Consider the following 26,101-nt stretch of genomic DNA (forward strand, 5'->3'; position numbering starts at 1 on the left):
GCATGCTGTTCAAAGTCAAGATCAAGCCAAGTTTAGTTTCTTTGTCGTTTTTTCTGTTTGTTTGTTTTTGTTGGCCAGCACTCATTTGTTCATTTAACAATTGTTTATTGAGGATTCACTATATGCTAGGTACTATGTCTAGAAGTGGGAACACAGCAGTAAAAAAGATTGATAAGATCCCTGACTCATGGAGCTGACATTCTACTGGAGGACACAGACAGCAAACAAATAAACATTGAAAATACATGGAGCTTCAGATGGTGTTAAACACTTTGCTGGGCCACACTAAAGGGTATCTGTGGGACTACACTTAACCTTAAATCCCACTGGGAAGTCTGGTTCCTGAGAATAACCTTGTGGGCCTTTGTCCTTGAGAAGCTGGTGACTGTAGCTCTATGTGCATGTGTATGTGCATGTGTGTGTGTGTTGGAGTGTGTGTGTTATTCCTGTTGTTTTTGATATTAAAGAATAAAACCTAAGGCCAAATTATTGCTCTAGGTTAGATCAAGGTTCTTGGGGCTCAGGTTTTCTCTTCAAGATGGCATTTTCAAAGAAACGGGAGGATTTTAACAGTTTACTTTCTCTTGAGTTTTGCTAATATTTACCCTAAATTCTTCAGGTATATTTATGTGTATTGTTATAAAGCTTGGACTAGAAACAAACAATGCCCCACAAAAAAATCTCCTAAGTTATGTTTAATCCTAATCAGCAAGAAATTATGAATCATTTTACGCCTAAGGCCCTAACAAAACTCCCATTATTTCTCTCTTAGTACATCTTAGTGTCCAGTCTATCTTTTCTTTATGTTTAGGAATAGAAGGAACAAAGATACCAGCAAATTTTTGATACTGAATTTGTGTATTGAGTGGCTAAAAGTAATCTGATGCATACTGAGATTGTCCAAAAAATGCTGTTTTTTTTTTCATTGTTTATAAGCAACAGTGGATCTTTTGATGTCAAGTTTATTTGAAATAAACAATGTGCCCTTGGTAGGAGTATTCATTTCTGCAAATGCTCAGAAATTATGCTTGACATGCCAATCTGAAATCATGAGTTTTGTGAATGAGTTTTTGTTTTCAGAACTATTTTGAAGTGTACTTTAATGCCATAAAATCACAAGCAGTCTGTTTGACCCAAAATGAGTTCCATATCAACATGAAACCTAGTTATCAGGAACTTCATTAAACAATTTGGCTAGCCAGAGTTCTGATTGATTTTACAGCAGACAAGTTCCCTCCTTATTAAAAAAAAAACAAAATCCAACAACTTCTCATTTAAGCAGATGTTCATCTTCATCTTGTTACTGGGTTGTTGGCATAAATTGGTAGCCTCAGAGAATGCAAGGAAAAAAATAGAAGCTGGTGAAGAGATGGTGCTGTTTTGAATAGAGTCAAACACAATGACAAATCGGCTTCTGTAGTATATTGTTGTTGCAGGCGGGATGTGTGGATTGTTGGCCTGTTACATAACTAAAGACTTCCTTTTGCTTATAAATGTCAAGATCAAACAGAGGTCAGTTTTAAATAGCTAATAAATGTGACTTTCTTGTCTTGGAAAAAGCAAAAAGCCTCATGCCTTAAGAGTCATGGCTCTGCTGTTAGGAGGAGGTGTCTTTGTGTATGGGCTTAACTTGTATTTTGTTTGTGAGATTTTCTTTGAGATGGTAAACGAACTTTCCCTTTGCTTATTGTCTACAAATAAATTAGTAAGTTAGGTATATTCTTTTGTTCAATTATTCGTTCAATAAATATTTATGAGTTTATACTATGAGCTAGACATTCTGTTTGGTACTTCTGTGAATTTTAGCTATGTATTTCTCCAAACAGTCCCGGAAAATTGTATATGCCATTTTGCAAATGATTAAAGCTCTTTTGTGGGCTTGCAGCCCTCTTGTCTGCTCCTTCTATAGACTCTCCTTGGTGATCTGACTCTAGGATACACAATCTGCTGAAAAGCCTTAAGTCCTCACTATTAGTCCAGGTCTTCCCTGACTTCAGACCTAATTATGTATACTGAACAGCTCCACCAAGGTTCTCACGGACAACTCAAGCTCTCCATCTCCATCTCCAAAATTCAACTTACCTGCTTCTTGCCCCAAACCTGTTACTTCTCCCACATTCCCTAGGCCAGTGATCAGTGCCACCAGGCACCCTGTGCTGCTTTGATTCTTTCCTTTTCCTCATGCCTCATATGCAATCAATTGCTGAGTACTACAGGTGATGACTCCCAAATCACTCTTGAATCCATCTTTTTTTCTCTCTCTCCACTATCATCATTTTTGTCCAGACCACCCTCTGCAGTGCCTCTCCTGACTTTACCTTCATTATGGCCCTTGTTTAATGACTCCTCAACACTACACCAGAATGAAGGTTCTATAACAAAGATCGCATATTTCTCAACTTTAAATCTTAAATTAGCCTGATTTCACTGTCAGGGTCAAATCTATCCTCTCCTCTAACAGATCTTACAATGCCATTTATGATCCGCCACCTGCTTGTTTCTCCAGCTTTACCTTACACCACTCCCTGTACACTAATATTACACCACTTTCAGTTCTTTAAAGGTATCATATCCTCTCTCACCTTTCTAATCTAGAAAAAACAAAGGCCTCATTTCTTAGAGTCAAATTATCATTAATACACTCCTTTCCCTCTGCTTCTGCCTAGAATTTCTCTGCTAACTTTCTCCACTTCCTCTTATCCCCTTCCTCATTATCCAAAGAACCCCAAGAGACTTCTTTTCAGATCCTCAGTTAGATGCCATTCTCTCCAAAATGCATTTCTTCTTCCTTCAAGTTTGGGTTAGATGTCCTTACATACTTTCATAATGTCTCTCCCACCTCCCACTGATAATAATTGCTTGTCTGTGTCTCCCACTATACCATATAACACATGGAAGAAGCTCAGACAGTAACTCCTCTGAGGTCTTAAGTCAAATTAGAATTCATTACTTGTCCCTTTTTTGTCAAAGCCCATGTTTTTTCCGTTATTCACTTGGAGTTGACCCCTATGCAAGGAGGGCCATTGAAGGAGGCACATTCAGATCTGTGCTCAAGAGAGAAAACAATGAGGGACTGAGAAGGACAGATTTGAGAGACCAAGCCAGGCATATCAATGTGTAGGCTCTTATAAAAATCCAGTCTGGAAATGATAAAGGCCTAAATTATTGGTGGAGAGAGGACAGAGACAAGATATATTTATGAGTTGGATTTGGTGATTAATTAAATGTAGAAGTTGAAGGCAAAGTAGGATTCAAGACTGATCCCAAGTTTCAGGTGACTATGTAACCTGTGGTTACCCAACTATCTTATGTTAGAATCATTAGATGTTAAAAATGATTCATTTCTTATGGACAACTCCATGCAGACTCAATTTACCACTTATGCTATAGATTCTTCATCCAAGTTTTGGATGATTTTAATTTCCTTTTTTAGATCTTCTGAATCTTGCAATCCTTGGATATTATGTCAGATCCTTTAACTCAGGGGTTTCTAATCTTTTGGCTTCTCTTGGCCACATTGGAAGAAGAAGAATTGTCTTGGGGCACACATAAAATACACTAACACTACGGATAGCTGATGAGCTAAAAAAAAAAATTCACAAAAAACCTCATACTGTTTTAAGAAAGTTTACCAATGTGTATTGGGCCACATTCAATGCCATCCTGGGCCGCATGTGGCCCATGGGCTGCAGGTTGGACAGCTTGTTTTAAGCCATTTCCTGGAAATAGGTTTTCTTCTATTTTTCAGTCCCTGGAGCTTCAGGGAGAAAATTTTGGAAGACCATGTGTTTTGTGTATGAAGATCTCATTTATTAGCCTCAGAAAGTGTTTAATGTTGAAATCTGGAGTTATACCAATGCAAATCTCTTGAGGTTATTGAATGAGTGTATAGTGACATGCAGTAGTCTAGTACAGAGGTCTTCAAAATTTTGTCCAGGAGGTCCCTTGGAGGTTGCTAACACTCTTAAATGATCTCTAAAGTTAAAAGATTTGGATAATAATTAAAATTATTTGGATAATAATACTAATAGGTTATTATTCTTTTCTACTATCATTCTTTTATGGGTAGAGGAGAGTTTTCCAGATTCTACATGACAGAATGTATGCAGAAGCAGATACGAAAGTCCCCATGTCCTTTATTAAACCAGACATTAAGGAAATATGCAAAATGTAAAACAATACCACTTTTTTACTGTTTCCTTTTTGTTTAGTTTTGAAAGAGTTATTTTTAATTAAAATATATTTTTGTGTTAGCATATACTGAGTTTATTTTTAAACAAATTAATAAAAGCACTTTTAAATTTCTAAGTTTTACTTTCTGATACAATAAATATCAGTAGATATAGCCCATATAAACAAAAGCTTTTAAAGTCCCCAGTAATTTTTAGAGGTGTAAAAACGTCCTGAGCATCAAAAGTTTACAAACTGCTGATTTATGACTCTGTAGAGTGTAATTCGAGGAGCACAGCCTGTTTGGGAATATGAATCATGTTGGAAACCACCATTACATAAAATAGATAGTAAATTAAAATAATTTTATTAATAGACAAAATAATAAATGCTAAACAGACCTCCAAAGAGGGGAGCCTCATCAGTGGCTGGTAAATGTAACAGTTGGTCACTCCATCACTGAACAGAAAATGTCCTTCAATTAGTAGGAGGATATCAATGAAATGAACATGTTTCTTATTCATATTTCCACAAGACCGTGAATGAAAAAGGAATTGTCCATATCATGGAGACTCTTCATTTTCTTCCTGATCCCCAGTATTTGTGCATCTAAGCTCCCTGAGCCTGTTTTGTTTTTCCCTGCTCACTGAAATTCTTCCTCCACTGCCTGTCGTCAGCTTCTTAAGCCTATTTTCACAATATGCCCCATGTTAACCCATCCCACTCACTTATGCCCTATGATGACACTGCATTTCTGATTCTGATGGGATGATTTTAAATTTATAGCACACCCAGGCAGATAAATGCCATTTTCAGAATTGTTTAAGGGAGGAAAGGGTAAGGGCTTCTCTCTGGTTTTGCCTAAGATGTAGAGCAGTCTTTGTGTCAGTGGTCTGAGTCTGATCTGCTCAGTCAAGGTAAAATACCTCTAGGGAGTGTTCTTTAACATGGTGGACGGCAGAGAGGCATTTGTTGAGAATGACTGATTACACAGAGTATAATATGCAGGGAAATATAGAAAAAAAGGTCTAGAGAAGATATATAATGGGTTATGAAATCAATCAATCAAATTCAATTTCCTCTCTAAGGAACTGGTAAACAAAACAAAACAAAAACCTGTTACCTAATAATAAATAAGGGAGCAGTTTTAACCTTGTCTAGATTTTAATTTCTGGCCATGGGACTTCTGTGGATTCTATTCTATTCTTGTCCTACCCCATCCAAGATGTCTACTTCTTACTTCTAAGTCCATTATTATCTGTGTATGTGCTTATGTCCTGTGTAAAAAAAAAAAAAAAGTACAAACTCTAAAGTTTCACTTCCCCGAACTACCTCAAATATGTTGTCTCAGGTTGTTTCCCTTAGTAACACAATGGACTGCTGCATCATCCTGCCACTTTGAGTGTGTGGTGTCCTTGTCCACCCCCACTTCTCATCTCTATTCCTCTGTTCTCATCCTGAGTATTCTGTGTTTTCTTTGGAACCCACACACTCTCTAAAGAAGCAGTAAGTTGAATTGGGATTCCATTCTGGTGGGAACAATCACTTCCTGCTTTAAAATTCATCTGGGAACAGTTGCCTTCTTCATTCAGAGTAGGGTACTCTGTATTTCCTAACCTCAGGGACTTTCCCTGAAGTTGCCTAATTTTTGTTTCCAAAAGCCTAAACCCATCAAAGAGACTAATAAGGCCTTGAGAGAAAGGGAGACTCCTGAGACAGACTCAAAGACAGCAGAGTGCCTTTTCCCCAAACTGGAAAGTAGAGAGTCAGGTCACTGAGTCACACCAGCATGGGAAGCCTGTACTCTATTCCATGAAAATGCTCTGAGAATGCGCCAGTTAGAGGGAGTGTTGTATCCTAGGAATGTGTCCCAGGCCCCTGTGAAATGTCAGCTAACCTGTAGGATCTAGGATTCCACACAAGGGTTTCCGGTGGGACGAGAAAGACATTGCCAGTGCCTTGAAGATACATAGGGTTCCCAGATGAGTAAACTACCCTGGGGAGAGAAGATCTTCGAGAACGGTTGTGTAACTAGAGGTGAGGACTCAACGTCGAAATAAATAAGATTTATAGAAAGTAAAAAATGTGCTATTTTTTGTACACTGGGATTTGTGGATTGAGAGCTGTCTGCTTTGCAGTAGCTCCATTTCTGTGTAATTACTTTATGTCCAATCTCATGTTGACTTTAATTTCTTAGAACCCAATATTATTGCTTTTTGACCTTTACATTTAATGGTTGCCCTTTATATCCAAGTCAATGATTGATCGCCTCACCTTTCCCATGTCTTTTCATTTCTGTCTGGTATTCTTATCTATTCTTAAGGCCTAGAGAACTTTTTTGAAGATTAAAGGAAACTTAGGAATGTCTTTGCCTGCATCCCTAACTTTATATTTCAATTATTGATTGACCTGTTGGTAAATATTTATATTTTCACTTGGAGTTTAAATGATCCTTTGTTAAGGCTTATTAAATGATCCTTTATTAAGGATCATTTTCCCCAAAATAACGTGAGGGTGTTATAGGTTATATTGTATGTCAACCCCCCAATTAATTTCTTGAAGTTCTAACTCCCAGTACCCTAGAACATGACTTTATCTTTTAAAAGGGTCATTGCACATGTAAGTAGTAAAGATAAGGTTGGCAGGGCATGGTGGCTCACTCCTGTAATCCCAGCACTTTGGGAGGCCGAGGTGGGTGGATCACGAGGTCAGGAGTTTGAAACCAGCCTGGCCAACATGGTGAAACCCCATCTCTACTAAAAATACAAAAATTAGCCAGGTGTGGTGGCACACGCCTGTAATCCCAGCTACTCAGGAGGCTGAGGCAGGAGAATCGCTTGAACTCAGGAGGCAGAGGTTGCAATGAGCCAAGATCCCACCAATGCAGAGACTCCATCTCAAAAAAAATAAGGTCATACTGGAGTAGGATGGGCCCCTAATCTAATCTGATTGGTGTCCTTATAAAAAATGAAAATTTGGGCACAGTCATATAGGGAGAAAGTCATGTGAACCTGAAAGCAGAGACCAGAGTGATGCTTCTGCAAGCCAATGAATGCCAGAGATTGCCAGCAAACCATTAGAAGCTAGGAGAGGGGCTGGAATAGATTCTCCCTCACAGCCCTCAGAGGGAGCCATCCCTGCTGACACTTTGATCTCAGAATTGCAGCCTCTGGAACTGTGAGATAATAAATTTTTATTGTTTAAGCCACACAGTTTGTGGTACTCTTTTATGGCAGCCATAGCAGACAAATACAGGAGATAATTATGCTTCTAAGTAGACCCTTGGAGGTCTATTTTATGTGCATAAACCTAGAAATGACTACAAAAGCTATTAAAGGCAAAACACATTAATAAACATAAAAGTCTCTTCTGTCTAGGATGGGGTTAAGATGAAGATTTTGTGGTTTGTTTAACTCCTAAAATTGAAATGAGACTAAACCCATTCTGTGAGCTAAATCTACATTCAGATATAGGGCTTCCTGCCCATTCCACAGGTAGGATAGGTAATTTTTAAAGTGCTTGCCTCTGTTATTTACTGCCAGGAAATTTCCTAATTTGTGTTACTAATCCAGTTCAGCTTGCAAAGCATTTAGTACAAGAGAACGCTTTGTTTTTAAATTAAGTCCCTTCTTTCTCTGTAGCATGAGCTCTACAAGGTCTGGCAAGATTTAATTTGTTTTTCAGTGGTTTTTGAGTGACAGTGGAGAACTATTCTGCAATATTAATTGCTGCATGTAAATGTGTGGGTTGTGGAGGAGAAAATTTTGGAGAACAGGCAATAAGAAGAGATAAATAGGAAATTCACATTACTTAATGGAGTGGTTTTAGTAATTGCACCAAGTGATGGATTGGGTGAATGGTGAGAAAAAGAGAAGTCTTTTATCATTGTGGCTTAAACATATGAATGGATGGTGCCATGTATTGAAAGAAGGAAGTCTAGGGAAGGAACAGATTGTGAGGAGTTCATTTTGAACACATTAATTCTGATTTGCCTAGTATACATTCAAATGACAATCTCAAATAGGTTGTTGGATTTTGTGTCTGTGTGTGTGTGTGTGTGTCTGAAGTTGAGTGGTTGTACATTTGAAAATTGGGAGTCATCAATATGTGATTGGCATTTAAACTGTGGTACCTAATGAGATTACTTAGAGAAAAAGTATAGATAAGGCAGAGAGGAGTGCCCAGGAAAAAATTCTCAGATCTCAATATGTAGATTTGAAGAAGAGGAAAATCCAGCCAATGAAACTGAGAATCTGAAAGAAATCCAGAGAATTCTGTCCTAGAAACAGAAAGAGGAGAGTGTTTCAAGGGGCATGAAGTGCTCAAATGTGTAATATTTTATTGTGAGGTTGAATAAGGTGCCCAGAAAATTGTACATGGCATTTGGTAAAATGAGGATCAGAGGAAACCTTTACAAGATCCATTTCAATAACGTAGTGGAGGGCAGAAGCCAGATTGGAAGAGTGGCTGGGAGAGGAATATAACTTAGGCTGCTCGCAGCCCTCCTCCCAGTTACTGGAAGATTTTTTCCATAGTGAGAGAAAGATATAGAGATAGAGATAGAAAAGGAAAGAGGGAGGGAGGAAGAGAGAGGGATTGAGAGAGAATGGGCAAAGAGCCAATGGTAGAGTGAGAGATTTCTAAAACTCTAATTTGAGATTCAGGTTCTAGGGATGCCTCTACTTCCCAGTTAAATGAACCAATTTATTTTTATTTTATTTAGAGACTGGACCCCACTCTTTTGCCCAGGGTAGAGTGCAGTGGCATGATCATAGCTCAGTGTAGCATTGAATGCCTGGGCTTAAATGACCCTCCCACCTCAGCCTCCCAGGTAGCTGACATTACAGGTGCAAGCCACCAAACGCAGCTAGTTATCTTTTTAACCTAAACATGTTTGCACTGAGTTTCTATAATATAACTGCAGTGACCTTGACAAATAGATAAATTGGTGACATACCTGAAACTGGAATTTAGTACAAATCCCCCCCAAAGGAATTCTCTGTAGCTCTTTTCTTGGCTATGGCCATGGAAGTAAAGGACAAAGAAAGCCCTCAGAGGTCAGAAACAGTCAAATTATTCAGCTACCTCCACTCACTGCACTGCCAGGACAGTGAGGCCTCTCTATCTCTGACTAAATAGAATACGCAAATAGAATTTGTGATGGCTGGTGACAACTGTAAGTGATTTCCCCTTGCTCTTGATTGTCCTGTTTTTCTGTATATTGGGCATATTAGGGATGGTACATTTTTATTTAATTTTAGATACTATATCATGACAATTCTCATCTGGATCTGATTCAGGAGGGAATGCACATAGTTTGGAGATCTGAATGTAGAGCTAAAAGCAGTAACTTGATATAATTTTGGCTTGTCTCCTTTTGAGAGGGAGTGAATGCATTATTGGATTAACATAGAATAGATGCATTGTATTATGCAGGAGCATTTTAGGAAATGCATATTATGTATAGGTATAATGCTTTAATTGTGCTGAACACCCACGGGGCAAGGGTGGACTGTAATTGGCTTCCATTTTTATGTCTACTTTATTTGGAGAATGGCTCCTTTCTCACTCCAATCTTTTAATAATTCTATGGCTGTAAATCACAGTATTCCTGGCTAGAAGGAATGACTTTTGAGCACAAGATCTAGGTCCTTTCAATTATATTATCTCATTTTCTTGACCATAAAAATTGATTTAGGAGAGGTTACATGATCTAATAGAGTCTTTTTTTAATTTCTACTGGAAGATGAAGTGCCTTACTACTAAGGCCATGAAACTGGAAATCTATAGGTGCCATTTTTCCTACTGTGTGAAGATAGCTTGTCTGCACTGGGAAATAACAAGGCAAATACATAGGAGCAGCACTAAGATTTGGAGGTAGGAAGAGACAGAATACTATGACCTTGTTTGAGTTTGTGGAATCTAGTTTATGTGAAACAATACCTATTTCTGACTCCTTACTTATATAAGCCAATAATTTTTATGTGCCTTTTTAAAAGAGTTCAATTATAAAAAATGACAACAGTATGAGGTGATTGTTTTACGAAGTTTTGGAAAAGAAGCAGAAGTATGGGATGATAATGCAGAGGGAGGCAATGGAGAATTCAGTGGACACCTTTCATTCATGGAAATGTCTATGTCATGTTTATATGCTGAATGGAATCTTTCAGAAAGAGTAAACTAGAAAATGCAGAAGTGGATTGGGGGGTAGGGTAAGGAAATTACAGGAGCAAAGGCTTTGTGACAGGTAGGCGTGATAGGAGTCAAAGCCAAGTGCAGTGGCTGGTCTTTGATAAGCAGAAGAATATCATCTCTATTTGTTCAGTAAGAATGCTTTCCTCTTCAAATAACAGAATCTCAATTAAAGTAATGTAATAATGTTGCAGGACTTTTCCTTAGTTCAGCTAAAGATAGGGTCCTTGTCCCACGGCCAGGAAGGTTTAGGCCCACAAGTTTGAAGGGTGAATACAGCAGGGTTTTATTGGGGGAAAAGGAAAAAAAGGGGAAGCAGGGACTCTCCGCGAGGCCAGAGTTCCTGTAGGTGTACTTCCCGCCTTGCGTTTGAATCCCAGGTTCCACACAGGAAGAGGAGGGGCAAGCTCCTGCCTGCTGCAAACAGTGTGAACTGTGTGGCTCGACCCCAGTGCGCATTCCTTCCAGTGCGCAGGCCAGTTGAAGTTTTGCCAGGGACCCCTTCCTACCTGGCTGTTTCAATAATGCCAGCTATCATCTTATATAACAATATGTCTATAGGTGGGCCAGTTTCACAGTTGGTTAATTCAGTGGTTCAAGAATGTCACCAAGGGCCAGGTGCAGTGGCTCACGCCTGTAATCCCAGCACTTCAGGAGGCCAAGGCAGGTAGATCACTTGAGATCAGGAGTTCAAGACCAGCCTGACCTACATGGTGAAATCCCATCTCTACTAAAAATACAAAGTTAGCCAGGCGTGGTGGCGCACACTGTAATCTCAGCTACTCTGGAGGCTGGAGCAGGAGAATCACTTGAATCTGTGTTGGTGCGGTGGGGACGTTGAGGTGAGCCAAGATCACACCACTGCATTCTAGCCTGGGTGACAGAGTGAGACTCCATCACAAAAAAAAGAAAAAAAAAGTCACCAAGATCCTTTGCTCTACCCTCCTTTGCTCTACTCTCTCTATTTGTTGGCTGCGTCATACTTGCAAGATATCGGCAATAATTCCAAGCAATAAGCAGTCAAAACTACATCCTGATAAAAAGAGATGTGCTTCTTCCTGTGAATCTTTTCAAAAATCTGGTAAATATCCTCCTCAAGCTCCGGGGGCCTCTATATATTGCATGCCCATGTCAGAAATGATTTCTTATACCTGGAAATGAAACAAACATGACTGATTTAGTTCAATCATGATTCATGTCTCAGGGCTGGACAAGGCCAAGCTCTCCTGAACACATGAATGCTAGCTAATCCAAGTTGGGTTTCGGTTAGCAAGAGATAAAAGGGGAAAAAATCTCATGGGAAATTGATGATCAGTATCTGTTGCAGTAAGGTTTATAGATTAACTGGTGGGAAGGTGAGGGAGTAGCTATCTGGCAGCTTCTATTTTTTTCAGGGACTTACTGAGGTTGTCATTTGGGGTGGGTAGAATTTTTGAAGAGAAGGGAAGTATGAAATGATATTTAAGGAGAAAGTTGAGGGAAATAAATAGCTACCTCACAGAAGAGAAAAGTTAGTTTACTAGGAGAAAAATGTAGTGGTATTTTTATTTCAGGGTATTGTGGAGTACCCACCTGAGGTTTGTATTTATTAATTTAAAATGAAACCAGTGAATCCAATTTTGTGATGTTCTTTTCTGGTAACATTCAATGAGTGGATGTAATGCTAACAATTTTCTAAACCTAAGAAAATCATTTTATTTATTTTCTATTTTTAATGGGGGTAAAATTCACAGAACTTATAATTCATCACTTTGAAATACACAGTTCAGTCACATTTAGTGCATTCCCAATATTATGCAACCAACTCTCTCAAGTTTCAACGCTTTTTCATCACCCCAGAACACTTTATGCCCATTAAGTAATCACTCCTCATACCCTCTTCCACTCATCCCTTTACAATCACTAATCTGTTTTCTGCCTTTATGGATTTATTTATTCTGGATATTTCAGAAGAAAGGATTGATCTAATATGACCTTTTGTATCTGGCTTTTTGCACTTAAAAAATGTTTTTGAGGTTTATCCAAGTTACAGCAAGTATAAGTAGTTTATTCCTTTTTATGCGTGAATAATATTCCATTGTGTGTACATAACGCAATTTGTTTATCCACTCATCTGTTGAGGGACATTTGGTTTCCAACTTTTAGCTATTATGAATAAATATCTGTATGCCATATTTTGTGGGTGTAAGTGTTCATTTCTTTTTGGTATATATGTAGAAGTAGAATTGCTAGATCACATGGTAATTCTATGTTTAACTTTTTGATCAGTCACCAATTATTTTCCACATTGCCTGTAACATATTACATTCTTACCAGCAATGTACAAGGGCTTCTATTTCTCCAGATCCTCAGCAACACCTTTTATTTTCCATTTGAAAAATTATAGTCATAATAGTAGGTATGAAGTAGAATCTCACTGTGGTTTTGATTTGTACTACCTTAACGACTAATGATGTTGAACATCTTTTCATGTGCTTCTTGGCCATTTGTGTGTCTTCTTTAGAGAAATGTCTACTCAAGTCCTTTGCCCAGTTTTCAACTGGGTGGTTTGTCTTTTTGTTGCTGAATTGTGACTTCTTTATATACTCTGCATACTAAACCTATATCATATATATGATTTGCAAATATTTTCTCACATCTTGTAAGTTGTCTTTTTCATTTTCTTGATTATATTCTTTGCTACACAAGTTTTTAATTTTGGCCAAGTCAAATTTAACTATTTTTAACATTTTTGTTTGTGTTTTTGCTGTCAAAGAACCTATTGCTTAATTCAAGATCATGAAGATTTACCCCAGTGTTTTCTGTTAACAGTTTTACAGTTTGTGCTTACATATTCAGGTTGTTGTTCTAGTTTAATGTCATTTTTGTTTATGAAGTAACATAGGGGTCCAACTTCAAGCTCTTACATGTTGGTTATCCATTTGTGCCAGCACCATTTGTTGAAGATCCTCTTCTTTGCCTATTAAACTGTCTTGGCACCATTGTCAAAAATCAATTAGCCATAGATCTTTGGGTTGATTTCTGAACTCGCAGTTCTATTTCAGTGGTCTATGTGTCAATCCTTATTCCATTCAGATACTATTTGGATTACTGTAGCTTTGTAGTAAGTTTTGAAATTGGGAAGTGTGAGTCTTCCAACTTTTCTTCTTTTACAAGATGCTGTTCTGGATCCTTTGAGATTTCATATGAATTTTGAGGATTGTCTCTCTTTTTCTGAAAAAAAGAAGCCATCATAATTTTAATAGAGATTGCATTAAATCTGTAGGTTGCTTTGAGGCATATTGCCATCTTCATAATATTAAGACTTTTAATCCATGAACATGTGACATCTTTCCATGTATTTAGTTTTCCTTTAATTTCTTTCCATAACATTTTGAGTTTTCATTGTACCAGTGTTTCCCTTCCTTGGTTAAATTTATTCCTAGGTAGTGTATTCTTCTGGATCGATTGTGAATGGAAGTATTTTATTTCCTTTTCAGATCTCTCATTTCTGGTTGTATAAATCATGCCTTTTTTTCCGTGTATTTCTGATACTTTGACATCTGAGGCCTTGGTGACCCTGGTTACACTACCCCTCCCTCCCAGGGCTAGCCAATTCCTAGAAATAGCAAATAACTTGCCTGGGAGCATTCCTTTCATGTGGAAAGTAACCAGTCCAAAGCCCACACCCCCATTACCTCCTCTATTGGGTTCTCAAGCTCAGGGCCACAATTCTCCTGCCCAAATCACCCCAAGTTCTGGTACCACACAACTAGGGATAAGCCCCTATGTTCCAGAGTTTGCTGAAATTTTTCAAACTAGCCAATCCAATGCTTGCCTATCTTGACTTATTCATCCCTTCTTAAGGAAACCACAACAAGGGCTCTTGCCCATGTTTTCCCCTTGCTCCCTCTGCCTCCTGACCAACTCCAGTGCTTTTCTGTGTGCCCCCTGTGGTGTAGCATGCTACCTCCTCTTGGGAACTGTGAGTGACAGACTACCTTTTCAGTGGCAATCATCTGATTTCTTAGCGTCATCACACCTGAATAATAATAAAACCTACACTTTAAAACACTGGCATATAGAAACATAAACTGACTTTTGTGTGTTTATCTTTGATGTGGTTTGGCTGTATCCCCACCCAAATCTCATCTTGAGTTGTAGCTCCCATAATTCCCACATGTTGTGGGAGGGATCTGGTGGGAGATAATTGAATTATGAGGGCGGTTTCCCCCATACTGTCCTTATGGTAGTGAATAAATCTCATGAGATCTGATGGTTTTATAAATGGGAGTTTCCTTGCACAAGATCTCTTTTTGCTGGCTGCCATGTAAGATGTCCCTTTGCTCTTCCTTCATCTTCTGCCATGATTGTGAGGCCTCCCCAGCCATGTGGAACTGTGAGTCTCTGAAACCTCTTTTCTTCATAAATTACCCAGTCTGGGGTATGTCTTTATTAGCAGTGTGAGTACAGACTAATACAGTAAATTGCTACCATTAGTGACTTGCTGCTGTAAAGATACCCAAAAGTTTAAAAGCAACTTTGGAGCTGGGTAACGGGCAGAGGTTGGAACAGTTTGCAGGGCTGAGAAGAAGATAGGAAAATGTGAGAAAGTTTAGAACTTCCTAGGGACTTGTTGAATGGCTTTGACAAAAATGCTAACAATTATATCCAGGCTGAGGTGGTCTCAGATGGAGATGAGAAACTTGTTGGGAACTGAGGCAAAGGTTGCTCTTTTTATGCTTTAGCAAAGAGACTGGTGGCATTTTGCTCCTGCCCTAGAGACTTTTGGAAATTTGAACTTGAGAGAAATAATTTAGGGTATCTAGCAGAAGAAATTTCTAAGCAGTAAAGTGTTAAAGAGGTGGCTTGGGTGCTGTTGTTAAAAGCATTCAGTTTTATAAGGGAAGCAGAGCGTAAAAGTTCAGAAAATTTGCAGCCTGACAATGCAACAGAAAAGAAAAACCCATTTTCTGAGAAGAAATTCAATCAGGCTGTAGAATTTGCATAAGTAATGAGGAGCCAAATGTTAATCATCAAGATGATGAGGAAAATGTCTCCAGGGCATATCCAAGGTCTTCACAGCAGACCCTTCCATCACAGGGATGGAGGCCTGGGAGGAAAAGATGGTTTCATGGACTGGGCCCATGGTCCCTCTGCTGTATGCAGTATAGGGACTTGGTGCCCTGCATTCCAGCCACTCCAGTCATGGCTAAAAGGGTCCAAGGTACAGTTCAGGCTGTGGCTTCAGAGGGTGCAAGCCCCAAGCCTTGGCAGCTTCCACATGGTGTTGAGCCTGCACGTGCACAGAAGTCAAGAATTGAGGTTTGGAAACTTCCGCCTAGGTTTCAGAGGATGTATGGAAATGCCTGGATGTCTAGGAAGAAGTTTGCTGCAGGGGCAGTGCCCTCATGGAGAACCTCTGCTAGGACAGCACAGAAGGAAAATGTGGGGTGGGAGCCCCCACACAGAGTCTTCACTGGGGCACTGCCTAGTGGAACTGTGAGAAGAGGGCCACTGTCCTCCAGACCCCTGAATGGTAGATCCACTGACAACTTACACCCTGTGCCTGGAAAAGCCACAAACACTCAATGCCAGCCTATAGAAACAGCCATGAGGGAGGCTGTATCCTGCAAAGCCAAAGGGGCAAAGCTACCCAAGACCATGGGAACCCACCACTTTCACCAGCATGACCTGGATGTGAGACATGGATTCAAAGGAGATCATTTTGGAATTTTAAGATTTGATTGCCCTGCTGGATTTCAGATTTGCCTGGGACTTTTAGCCCTTCCAGTTGGGCCAATTTCTCCCATTTGGAATGGGTGTGTTTATTGAATGCTTGTACACCCCTTGTATCTAGGAAGTAACTAACTTGCTTTTGATTTTACAGGGTCATAGGCAAGAGAGACTTTCCTTGTCTCAGATGAGACTTTGGACTGTGGACTTTTCAGTTAATGCTGAAATGATTTAAGACTTTTGGGGACTGTTGGGAAGGCATGATTTGTTTTGGAATGTGAGGATGTGAGATGTGGGAAAATCCAGGGGTGGAATGATATGGTTTGACTGTGTCCCCACCCGAATCTCATCTTGAATTGTAACTGCCGTAAGTCCCACATGTTGTGGGAGGAAGCCAGTGGGAGATAATTGAATCATAGGGGCCATTTCCCCCATAATGTTCTTGTGATAGAGAATAAGTCACTAGAGATCTGATGGTTTTATAAATAAGAGTTCTCTTGAACAAGCTCTCTTTTTGCCAGCTGCCATGTAAGATATTCCTTTCCTCTTCCTTCGTCTTCTGCCATGATTATGAGGCCTCTCCAGCCACGTGGAACTGTGAGTACATGAAACCTCCTTTTTTTTTTTTTACAAATTATCCAGTCTTGGGTATGTCTTTATTAGCAGCATGAGAACAGACTAATAAAATCTTATACTCTGCAACTTTACCAAATTCATTTATTAGCCTGTGTGTGTGTGTGTGTGTGTGTTGTTTGGAATTTTTCTTAAAATAGAATTATGTCATTTTCAAATACAGATAGGTGAACTTCTTTGTTTCCAATGTGGATGTCTTATTTGTTCATATCATAGCTCTAGCTAGGACTTTCAGTACAAGGTTGAGAAACAGTGGTGAAAGTAGACGTCCTTGTCTTGTTCCTGATCTTACCAGAAAAGCTTTCTGTCTTCCACCATTGAGTATAATGTTAGCTGTGGAATATTCATAAATGTCTTTTATCATATTGAGGAAGTTTCCTTTTCTTTTCCTACTTTGATGAGTATTTTTATCATGGAAAAGTGTTGGATTTTGTCAATTTTTTTTGCACCTGAATTGACCATGTAGTATTTTTCCTCTATTCTATCAATGTGATCTATTGCATCAATCCATTTTTAGATATTGAACCACTCTTGTACATCTGAGGTTAATCCCACTTGGTCATAGAGTATAATTTTTATTGTGCTGTTGGATCCAGTTTGCTAGTATTTTGTTGAGGATTTCTGTATCTATATTCATAAACGATATTAGGCTATAGTTTTCCTGTACTATTTTGTCTGACTTTAGTATTAGGGTAACATATTAGGAAGAATTTCCTTCTCTTCTGTATTTTGGAGGGGCTTGAGTAATATTAGTGTCAGTGTTAATCCTTTTTGAAATGTGTAATATACCAGTGAAACCAACTGGTTCTGGGCTTTTCTTTGTTGGAAGCTTTGTTTCTTTTCTTTTTTTTTTTAAATGGATTCAATCTCTTTAATTGTGGTAGGTCAATTGACATTTTCTATTTCTTCTTGAGTCAGTTTTAGTAATTCGTGGTTTCTAGGAATTTATTCAGTTCATCTAAATTATCTAATTCGTTGGCACTCATTTGTTCATACTAGTATCTTATAATCCTTCTATTTCTGTAAAGTTGGAAGTATTGTTTCCACTTTCATTTCTGATTCTAGTTATTTACATCTTCTGTCTGTTTTTCTTAGCAACATAGCTAAATATTTATCAACTTTGTTGATTATTTCAAGGAATCAATATTTGGTTTTATTGATTAGCTCTGTTTTTTTATTCTCTAGCTTGTCATCTCTGCTTTAACCTTTATTATATCCTTCCTTTTGTTGGCTTGTTGATGTGACATCTTTTTCATTTTGTAACGTAGGCATTTTTAGCTATAAACTTTCTTCTGCATCACATAAGTTTTTTTCTATATATATAGATAGATTTTATATGTGCATATATAAACAAATAAACATATATGAGGATCTATGTAAAATTTATTTTTTTTGAGATGGAGTCTCACTCTGTCACCTAGGCTGGAGTGCAGTGGTGTGATCTCGGCTCACTGCAAGCTCTGCCTCCCAGGTTCATGCCATTCTGCTGCCTCAGCCTCCCAAGTAGCTGGGACTACAGGCACCCGCCACCACGCCCGGCTAATTTTTTGTATTTTTAGTAGAGACAGGGTTTCACCATGTTAGCAGGGATGGTCTTGATCTCCTGACCCTCTGATCTGCCCACCTCAGCTTCCCAAAGTGCTGGGATTACAGGCATGAGCCACCGCGCCTGGCCTGGATCTACATAAAATTATACACCATCACCCAATGCAGAACCCATGCATTAAATAAGTAAGTTGTCATCAACCTGAGACTGATGTTCAAGTAGTAATTTCTTTTTTCTTCTTAATCTCCTTTGTTCTTTTTTTAAAAAATGTTTTTACTTTTCCATAGGTTATTGGGGTACAGGTGGTGTTTGGTTACATGAGTAAGTTCTTTAGTGGTGATTTTTGAGATTTTGGCACACCCATCACTCGAGCAGTATACACTGCACCCTATTTGTAATCTTTTATCCCTCACCCCCCCACCATTTCCCCTAAGTCCCCAAGTCCACTGTATCATTCTTATACTTTTGCATCCTCATAGCTTAGCTCCCACATATCAGTGAGAACATATGATGTTTGGTTTTCCATTTCTGAGTTACTTCACTTAGAATAATAGCCTCCAGTCTCATCCAGGTTGCTGCAAATGCCATTAATTCATTCCTTTTTATTGCTGAGTAGTATGCCATCATATATATCTATATTTATCTATATATATATATACACACACATATATACACACACACACATATATATACACACACATATATATATATATATATATATATATATCACAGTTTCTTTATCCACTTGTTGATTGATGAGCATTTGGGTTGGTTCCACAATTTTGCAATTGTGAATTGTGCTGCTATAAACAAGCATGTGCAAGTATCTTTTTCGTACAATGACTTATTTTCCTCTGGGCAAATATCCAGTAGTGGGATTTCTGGATCAAATGGTAGAACTAAAAAGTTCTACTTTTAGTTCTTTAAAGAATCTTCACACTGTTTTCCATAGTGGTTGTACTAATTTACACTCCCACCAGCAGTGTAGAAGTGTTCCCTGATTGCTGCATCCATGCCAACATCTACTGTTTTTTTACTTTTTTATTTTGGCAATTCTTGCAGAAGTAGGATGATGTTGCATTGTGGTTTTGATTTGCGTTTTCCTGATCATTAGTGATGTTGAGCATTTTTTCATATATTTGTTGGCCATTTGTATATCTCATTTTCAGAATCGTCTATTCATGTCTTTAGCCCACTTTTTGATGGGATTGCTTGTTTTTTTCTTGATGATTTGTTTGAGTTTGTTGTAGATTCTAGATATTAGTCCTTTGTCAGATGTATAGATAGATTGTGAAGATTTTCTCCCACTCTGTGGATTGCCTGCTTACTTTGCTGACTGTTCCTTTTGCCATGCAAAATCTCTTTAGTTTAATTAAGTCTCAGCTATTTATCTTTGTTTTTATTGCATTTGCTTTTGGGTTCTTGGTTATGAAATCCTTGCCTGAGCTAATGTCTAGAAGGGTTTTTCCAATGTTATCTTCTAAAATTTTTATAGTTTTGGGAAAGCACATAAGATTTAAATCCTTAATCTATCTTGAGTTGATTTTTGTATAAGGTAAGAGATGAAGATCTAGTTTCATTCTCCTACATGGGCTACCCATTTATCCTAGCACCATTTGTTAAAAAGGGTGTCCTTTCCTTACTTTATGTTTTTGTTTGCTTTGTCAAAGATCAGTTGGCTGTAAGCATTTGGGTTTACTTCTGGGCTCTCTATTCTGTTCCATTGGTCTATGTGCCTATTTTTATACTAGTACCATGCTATTTTGGTGACTATGGCCTTATAGTATAGTTTGAAATTAGGCAATGTGATGCCTCCAAATTTGTTCTTTTTTTTTAGTCTTATTTTGGATATGCAGGATCTTCCTTGGTTCTACATGAATTTTAGAATTGTTTTTTCTAATTCTGTGAAGAATGATGGTGGTATTTTGATGGGAATTGTGTTGAATTTGTAGATTTCTTTTGGCAATATGGTCATTTTCACAATATTGATTCTACCCATCCATGAGCATGGGATGTGTTTCCATTTTTTTGTGTTGTCTATGATTTCTTTCAGCAGTGTTTTGTAGTTTTCCTTGTGCACGTCTTTCACCTCCTTGGTTGTGTATATTCCTAAGTATTTCTTTTTTTTTTTGGCAGCTATTGTAAAAGGGGTTGAGTTCTTGATTTGATTCTCCACTTGGTTGCTGTTGGTGTATAGAAGAGCTACTGATTTGTGTACACTAATTTTGTATCCAGGAGCTTTGCTGAATTCTTTTATCAATTGTAGGAGCTTTCTGGAGGTGTCTTTAGGGTTTTCAAGGTAAACAATCATATCATCAGCAAACAGTGACAGTTTGACTTCCTCTTTACTGATTTAGATGCCCTTTATTTCTTTCTCTTGTCTGATTGCCCTGGCTAGGACTTCCAGTACTATGCTGAAGAGGAGTGGTGAGAGTGGGCATCCTTATCTAGTTCCAGTTCTCAGAGAATATGCTTTCAATTTTTCACCATTCAGTATTATGTTGACTGTGAGTTTGTCATGTTTATTATATTGAGATATATCCCTTGTATGCTGATTTTGCTTAGAGTTTTAATAATAAATGGATGCTGGATTTTGTCAAATGCTTTTTATGCATTTATTGAGATAATCATGTGATTTTTGTTTTTAATTCTGTTTTTGTGGTGCATCACATTTACTGACTTGCATATGTTAAATCATCCCTGGTATGAAATCCACTGATCATGGTGGATTATCTTTTTGATATGGAGTTGGATTTGGTTAGCTAGTATTTTGTTAAGGATTTTAGCATTTATGTTCATCAGGGATATTGGTCTGTAGTTTTCTTTTCTGGATATGTCCTTTCCTGGTTTTGGTATTAGGGTGATGCTGGCATCATAGGATGATTTAGGGAGGGTTCCCTCTTTTTCTATCTCATGGAATAGTGTCAATAGGATTTGTACCAATTCTTCTTTGAATGTCTGGTAAAATTCTGCTGTAAATCCATCTGGTCCTGGACTTTTTTTTTTGTTGGTAACTTTTTAATTACCATTTCAATCTTGCTGCTTGTTATTGGTCTGTTTAGGGTATCTAATTCTTCCTGATTTAAGCTAGGAGGGTTGTATCTTTCCAGGAATTCATCCATCTCTTCTAGGTTTTTTAGTCTGTGTGTAAAGATGTACACAATAGCCTTGAATGATCTTTTGTATTTCTGTGGAGTCAGTTGTAATATCTCCCATTTCATTTCTTATTGAAGTTATTTGGATTTTCTCTTTTCTTGGTTAATCTTGCTAATGATGTATCAATTTTATTTATCTTTTCAAAGAACCAGCTTTTTGTTTAATTTATCTTTTGTATTTTTTGTTTGTTTGTTTCAATTTCATTTAGTTCTGCTCCGATCTTTGTTATTTCCTTTCTTCTGCTGGGTTTGGGTTTGATTCATTCTTGTTTCACTAGTTCCTTGAGGTGTGACTGTAGATTGTCAGTTTGTGCTCTGTCAGTCTTTTTGATGCAGGCTTTCAGGGCAATGAACTTTCCTCCTAGCATCACCTTTGCTGTATCCTAGAGGTGGTTTTTTTTTTTTCGTTTTTTTTTGTTTTTTTTTTTTTAAGATGGAGTCTCACTCTGTCACCCAGGCTAGAGTTCAGTGGCACGATCTTGGCTCACTGCAACCTCTGCCTCCTGGGCTCAAGTGATTCTTCTGCCTCAGCCTCCCGAGTAGCTGGGACTACAGGCACGTGCTACCACAGCCTGCTAATTTTTGTATTTTTAGTAAAGACCGTGTTTCACCATCTTGGCAAGGATGGTCTCGAACTCCTGACCTCGTGATCAACCCTCCTCGGCCTCCCAAAGTGCTGGGATTACAGGCATGAGCCACTGCACCTGGCATCCCAGAGGTTTTTATAGGTTGTGTCATTATTGTTGTTCACTTTGAAGAATTGTTTAAATTTCCATCTTGATTTCATTTTTGATACAATGATCATTCAAGATCGGATTATTTAATTTCCATGTATTTGCACGATTTTGAAGGTTTCTTTTGGAGTTGACTTTCAGTTTTATTCCATTGTGGTCTGAGAGAGTGCTTAATATGATTTCAATTTTCTTAAATTTATTAAGGCTCATTTTGTGGCCTATTATTGGTCTATCTTGGAGAAAGTTCCATGAGCTGTTGAATAGAATGTATATTCTGTGGTCGTTGGGTGGAATTTTGTACATGTATCTGTTAAGTCTATTTGTTCCAAGGTATAGCTTAAATCCATTGTTTGTTGTTGTTGCTGTTGACTTTCTGTCTTGATGACCTGTCTAGTGCTGTCAGTGGAGTATTGAAGTCCCCTACTACTATTGTATTGCTGTCTATCTCATTTCTTAGGTCTATAAGTAATTGTTTTATAAATTTGGGAGCTCCAGTGTTAGGTGCATATATATTTAGGATTGTGATACTTTCCTGTTGGACAAGGCCTTTTACCATCATATAATGTCCCTCTTTGTCTTTTTTAACTGCTGTTGCTTTAAAGTTCATTTTGTCTGATACAAGAATAGCTACTCCTGCTTGTTTTTGGTGTCCTTCACATGAAATGCCTTTTTCCACCCCTTTACCTTAAGTTTATGAGAGTCCTTATGTGTTAGGTGAGTCTCTTGAAGGCAGAAGACAGTGATGCCTTCAAGATATTGAAGATAGGCAGAAGATGGTTGGTGAATTCTTATCCATTCTATTGTTCTGTATCTTTTAAGTGGAGCAATACAGCCATTTACATTCAATGTTAGTATTGAGATGTGAGGCACCATTCAATTAGAAATCCTTTAATTTTCTTTATTTTCACACATTAAAAATGAAACACACTAAACAGATGGTTTTTCATAGCAGATTACACATGGGTCCATTCAGACTTGCTCTCAAAGTGCTGTCAAGATGACAAGTGCTGCCAATACAACAGCTGCTAATCGGGGAGCCCATGTCTTGATTTAAATGCAGTAGTGTGCAGCCTTCAGCATGGGAGGTTCGGTCTTCTCTGTTCTTAAGTTAGGGTAAATGGCATTGGTGTCCATATTTACAGACTTGAAATGTATCTATCATGAGCAGTTCCAATGCAAATCTGAGACCAGCTGATGGGAGTCTTGGTCTCAGCTTTAAAAAGGGAGGTACAATGGTGGCAGGCTGGCTGCTATAAACTTGAATTGTTTCCATTCTTTCCAATATGAACTATTTGCTGTGGGACACACAGTCAGACCCTTCCTGGAGGGTTAAGCCAAGTAACTGTAGGTGTCCTTTTCACCATCAACTTGCTCCAAATATTCTTTCTCAATTAGAATGTCAATGCATTTCTTGATCAGGGACCCGGGGTTTGAACCTGGTGGATAGCTGAGTGAGGGCCTCATCAACTAACTGCTGGTGTTTCAGAACCTTCCTCATCTTCATGATTCTCATGATGGCCATCTGAATCAGTAGTTTGCAGTCTCCCTCAATATTTTTGTGTGTGGTTTCTTGCTCCTGCTTCTGTTCAGTTTCATTGGCACATTGATGTTAACCCTTAATTTCTAATTTTTATAACCAAGATATAATTTTATTAAGGTTTCTGTCTTCAATTCCACCTCATCAGCATTTCCATTTTCATCTTCCAAGACCAATAACTTCAACTGTAGTAAAATCTGTAGGACTTATGCCAAAATGACCATTTTAATTTGAGTGCTATCAGTCAGCTGCTGTACAGTGTAGGCATCTTCTGTGTTGTACTGAAGCAGGATTACCACCTGGAATGTGGATGCCTGCAAAGTATATCTGTTTGTAAAGCAGTTAGTTACCAATTCTCCTTTAGACAAGTGATATAACCATGTCAATTTTCAGCCACTGTGACGGCTGGCATAGAAAGCTGTGAATTGCCGATAACTACATTCCAACCCTAAGGGAAGGAAAACATACAAGACTGCTCAAAGGGCCAGGACCCAGAGCTCAGCACTTGAATGCTGAAATCCCAGTCTAGGGGTTCTGAATTTGTCAGGTGATTTTTGAATTGCTCATTCAGATCTTTGCTCACACCAGTGTCTTGAAACATCCACTGAAGTTTAGAGGTATACTCGAAACCACAAGCTTGCTTTAACTTAGAGAACATGCTGGCTTCAGCATTGTCACTCACTGCCTTCCCTTAGAGTTGGTCCGTAGTTATCGGCAATTCACAGCTTTCTATGCCAGCCATCACAGTGGCTGAAAATTGACATAGTTACTGGCATCATCACTCGCATCATCACTGTTCTGGTGGATGAGACTCTTGGCCAGCATTTTTGGATAGAACTTCTGAAACACATCTTTGTCCTCTATGTACTTGAAGACAACCATTATATGATTGAGTGTATCTTCTAGTTCTGCCTCATCTGTGTTCTTGGAACTTTTCTTCAAGAACGAGTCACAGTATTGAGCCAATGACTCATGGGATTTACTGGATGACTAGGCCATCTTGGTAACCGCATTGTTGTTTATGAAGCAACCACAATCTTGTCAAGAGCAGCCACAAAGCCAGTGTCATTGTTAAATGCAGACATTACCAAGGCAATGCATTTTTTATGAACATCAAGCACAGGCTGTACATATATTTTGGGGTCATTTAAAGCAGCTTCTCCACACTTTTCAATAGCTAAAAGACCCTGATTATGAATGTGTGTCTCCAGCAGTTTTTTCAATTCTCCTAGGTCATTCTGGATTCTAGATACAAGATTATACACGTCCCAAATCTTCATTTTTGTCAGCATCCAATAAATTCTGAAGTTCTGTGTGGAAAATTTCCAAGTGTTTTTCAATGAGGACTTGCTCACATTTCCTTGCTAATTCGTCTTGTGCGCCTTCATGAAGGTAAACCTGAACTCTTCATTGTTCCTGAAGCACGCAAGCCTCTGCCTTATTCATATATTCAGTAACTGGGTTCTGCTGCAAGAATTCAGTACTCTCTTTGACATAAAATCTCTCTGTGACAGAAAAAGAAAAGAGAGATTCAAAGGATTCTTTATACACTGTGAATGTAGGGCCCTTTGCAAATGCATCATCTTCATTCAGTTCCAATTCCATGTAACACTGTACAACTCCACTCACAGTTTTGTATTGATGGTTTCACCATTTCCTTCCTTTTTGATCAGCTTTGAAACAGAATTTCTTACCTGTTTATTCAGTGGCCTAAATAGTCTCTCCAAGTCACCAATGCAAGGGAATAGATTTCACATATTCCTTTTGTCGTTTGTCACATTCACGGTGAACCCAATGTCTACTGAGGTAGGCACAAATTCCATTCAGCACTTTGCTTGAAAATCAGTAATCTTCCCATGGTTGAGTGTAGAATTTCAGTACACTCTTGTCCATCAAATCTTCTCCATTCTTAAGAAGACTTGTCAAATAATTCTTCAAAAATTACTTAAGTTGTTTGTATAATTCCAGGCCAACGAAATGAGCTCCTTCAGGTGTCTGCCCCTTTTTTGACTTAGAAACTCCAGCTCCTCATGCTTGGTTTGACTGGTGTACACTAGCACACTAGTTATGAACATGAGTGTGGAGCTCCATGTATTGGACCTGGTCATGCTGTGCCGCATTTACACCTGCTGGATGGTGGCTCTGAGGGCATCCCAGATCTGGTCCAGGCCAATCTGCTTCAAGCCATGGGGGTTCTGGCTCCAGGTTTATGGCATTGTGAGGGATGTTCTAAAGCTGTCCAGTGCAGCAATCCTTATTCAAAGTTCAGCTAGTTCTCCATTAGATAAAAATATGCAGGACCATTCCAAATTTATTCACAGCAGTTTGGAAAGAATGTCCTTTAAGTGTAGAGAGTGAAATAAATTGCAGGCAAACACACATCTCCATGGTACCCAAAAGGCTCCCATGATGCCTCCAC

General features: G+C 38.5%; 1 protein-coding gene and 1 pseudogene across 1 annotated transcript in view; one reads left to right on the plus strand and one right to left on the minus strand.

Moving 5' to 3' along the window:
- Window positions 1-26,101, plus strand: part of CCDC192 (coiled-coil domain containing 192) — a 237,253-nt gene that overhangs the window by 46,647 nt on the left and 164,505 nt on the right. The gene's annotated exons all lie outside the window — the stretch shown is intronic.
- On the minus strand, window positions 23,254-25,898 carry LOC129493258 (cullin-1-like; annotated as a pseudogene).

Source organism: Symphalangus syndactylus, chromosome 11 (genome assembly GCF_028878055.3).
Source record: "Symphalangus syndactylus isolate Jambi chromosome 11, NHGRI_mSymSyn1-v2.1_pri, whole genome shotgun sequence".
Taxonomy (NCBI): Eukaryota; Metazoa; Chordata; class Mammalia; order Primates; family Hylobatidae; genus Symphalangus; species Symphalangus syndactylus.